Genomic DNA, 3,873 nt, shown 5'->3' with positions numbered 1-3,873 from the left:
ACCGCGCCCGGCCAGGAGTGTTTTTAAATAGCCAATTCTCCTAAATAACATCAGGCTGAGGCAGTTTCTTCCATGAATTCTTTCAAACTTTCAAGGAACAAGTAATTTTGATACTTTTTCAAATGTTCTAGAACAGAGAAAAACAAAAAAATTCTCATTAAAAAAAATCAAATCCAGCATATCAAAATCTGACAAAGAGCATGAAAATTAAGCTGCCTGCACTCTTACACATAAATATTTATTGAAAATACGCCAAGTAAAATATTAGCAAATGGAGTCTAGCAGTATGTGAACAGAGTCCCACCTTCACCAAGGGGGACCCATTCAAGTAATAAGAGGATAATTTAATATTAGAAAATTCATTAATCTAATTCACTTAACAGAACAAAGAAAAACATTATTGTGATAAATGGTGAAATAGCAAAAAATTCAACAATAATTCTTGGTGATGTTTCCAGAAAAGGAAGAATGGCAATGTTCTTCATTCCTAAGATGAATTAATATTTCTATCTTACTATCCTTATAACTTCAGGCATGTCACTTACTCTTTGTGCCTCCGTTTCCTCATATTTAAATAGGGATGCTTCTCAGTATTGTAAGGATTCAATAATACATATGTAAAGTGGTATCACACTACACCCAATTCCCCCATCCTCTCACCACCTTATTTTCTCACCTATGTAATGCCTATTAAACTGTGTGGAACACACTAAGGGAAGTGATATACTATCATTTTTCTGTTTTCCTGTGTTTTCTTCACTTGCACCAGTGAATGTGGAGTGTTTTACTGCTGCACTGGCTTATGTTTATTAATGCATGGTGTCAAAGTCAAATAAAAATATAGAGTCAAATATCTAAAACAAAACATTTTATTTGGAAAGCAAAATTGCAATTTTGGGCATACATGCAGACTGGGTTGGCCTTCAGTGTGTCCAAAGAACAAAGAGAAGGTTGGGGGTTTTAGTAGAAAGAGAGGCCAGACATGGTGGTGTGCACCTGTTGTCCCAGGCACTCGGGAGGCTGAGGTGGAAGGATCGCTTGAGCCCAGGAAGTCGAGCCTGCAGTGAGCTATGATCGCACCACTGCATTCCAGCCTGGGTGTCAGGGGAAGACTCTGTCTCAAAAGTTAAAAAAAAAAAAAAAGAGAGAGAGAGAGAGAGAGAGACATGTTACATATTATTTTGAAAGAAAACTCATTGGAACTAGCGAAAGCTTTGGGAGTGGGCAAGCTCTGATCAGTGAGTGATAGCGGTGGATAAAACTGGTCTTAGGGTTATGGCAGGTCATTTTGGTAGCTGGCTTGTGGCATAATCTCTGGGCAGGTGGTTACTCCATGGTTTCTCAACTCTAGCTGGGTATGACAAGATAACTCCAATTCTCCAATTCATAGAATCAATGTTCACAATAGTTTTGTAAACAAAGTAACATTCTTCCTGACCACTTAGGCGTTTGGACTCCCTCCATGCTACTCCTAGACTCCCTTAAAGTAAGATTGTACTAAATGGCTTCGTTGATTGTAATAACCCCATGGTTCTCAGCCCTGTTTGCACATTAGAATCACCTGAACAAGTTCCTCAGGTGATGCTATTGGGTATCTAGATTGCAAACTGATAAAGTAGTCATTTCATTCCAAGTTACAATACTTTTACTAGCTCTACAGAAATTGATGTATATGACATTTGATTTTGAAATCAGCTGTGATTCCTTGCTAAAAATTAATTGCATGACTTCATAATACTCTAAAAGGCCATTCATCAGAATGAATGCACTGTCAAAAAGAAAGAGAACTTAGAGGACAGAACAGGGTGCAAGTAACCCAGCTTTGGGGACAATCTCAAAATTAGGTAAAAGAAAAAAAGAGAAGCAAGGAGGGATTTAAAAACAAAACAAAACAAAACAAGGGAACCAGGATTGGGAGGTACCACAGAAACCAAAGTGGGAAACAGATGCAATAAGGACTAAGCTCAACTTTCTTTTCCCCTCAAACATCTCCCATTCTAAAAGGAAGGCTTTTTCTGGGCCAGTGGGTGTGGCATGACCCTCAGAACCAAAACCACACTGCCTGGCTTCAAATCCCCACTCTATCATTCCCCAAGAATACAACATTGGACAAGTCACTAAACTTGCTGTGCCTTTATCTCATCACCTAGGAAATGGGAGAATGGTAGTCTCTTCCTAGGGCTATTGTGAGACCTAAGCAAGGTACCAAGAACAGCACCTAAGAAACAGTATATATTACGTTGAGTGTTAGCTATTTTTATTTAAATCGTGCCATGCATTCCCCTTCTGCAGCATTAGTCCCAGTTGTCATCTTACAATTTCTTTTGGTGATTAAGTTGACCCACCCTGTATACCCTCCCTTTTGAATTAACTAAGAGTCAACTAATTTGGGACTTTAATTACATCTGCAAAATCCCCTTATCTTTGCCTTAAAATGTAACCTAATAACAGGAGGAATATCCCATCATATTCACAGATTCTCCCCATAGAGAGGGAAGGGAATTATACAAGGCATGTACACCAGGGGTAGGAGTCTTAGGGACCATCTTAGAATTACCTACCACAGGAACTGCAGTTGACCCTTGAACAACTGGTGGTTAGGAAAGTTGGCATCCCATGCAGTTGGAAATTCTTGTATAACTTTCGACTCCCTAAAACGTAACTAACAGCCTACTGTGGGCTGGAAGCCTTACCAGTAACATACACAGTTAATGTATATTTTGTATGTTACATGTATTATATACTGTATTCTTAAACTAGAGAAAAAATATTATTAAGAAAATCATAAAGAAGAGAAAATAATTTTACTATTCATTAAGTGGAATTGGATTATCATAAAGGTCTTCATCCTCATCATTGCCTTCATGTATAAGTAGACCTGTGTAGTTCAAACCTGTCGTTCAAGTGTCTACTGTATTTGAGTAATCTCTCTCTCCCCCACTAGATCATAAACTCTACAGGGGCCTGGGCCATGTCTGTTTTGTAGAATGAACAAACCAATGAATGAATCAAAATGAAAGAGAACCAGAGAAAATAGCTGTGTATATATCTGTTTTGATTTACCAAAAGCCTGCCAGTATGTTCAAGAAACAGAAGGAGCCCCTACAACTTCACAAAAAGCTGTGGAAAGCTATAAAGCTGATGCCCAGGTGAGCAGCGAGACTGAACCCCTGTTTGGTGCTCATCACATTCCCTGGAGGCAATGGGGGAGCTGCCTGGGACCTCCACTGGCTTGGGCAGTTCTCACACCACAGGGTCTCCATACGCCCAGCTCTAGCTCCTTGACAGCACCTGGAGCATAACACTTGGTGCTCTGAACACAGGGGCACCCTCTGATCTCAACTGTTTATGAAGAGATCAAGGGCATCCTGAGTGAGGAAAGGAAGGGGAGAAATGGTATTTAAGGCCAAACCTAAGAACTTCAGAGAAAGAATTCAATATCTTACCTCAAAGGCACCCAGAGTATTTTTTTCTTTTCCTTTTCCTTTTTACTTGGGGTGTATGAAGTGCCACAATTGCTATATGGTTTGAACTGTATGTCACCCTATTGTTCTCTCATGCACTGGCCCCATTCCTTTCCTAGCGACTGAGCCCCTGTTCTGGGCCAGGACTCAGGATGGGTCCACTCAGTATTTTTTTGTAACACCATTTTTGAGATACAATTTTCATATCCTATGATTCACCCATTATAAAATGTATAGTTCAATGGTTTTTAGTATATGAGTTGCACAACCATCAGCACTATCTAATTCCAGAACATTTTTTAACCACCTCTTAAAGGACACCCAGTCCCCTTTAGCAGTCATGACCCATTCCCCCACCTTCCACCCCTCACTCAGTTTTGATTGAGGCAGGATCCCTGCCCTCAAGGCT

Source organism: Rhinopithecus bieti, unplaced genomic scaffold, assembly GCF_001698545.2.
Source record: "Rhinopithecus bieti isolate Rb0 unplaced genomic scaffold, ASM169854v2 scaffold_23704, whole genome shotgun sequence".
In the NCBI taxonomy this organism is placed as follows: domain Eukaryota; kingdom Metazoa; phylum Chordata; class Mammalia; order Primates; family Cercopithecidae; genus Rhinopithecus; species Rhinopithecus bieti.
The sequence above is the reverse complement of the archived record's forward strand: the minus strand, read 5'-3'. Positions refer to the sequence as shown.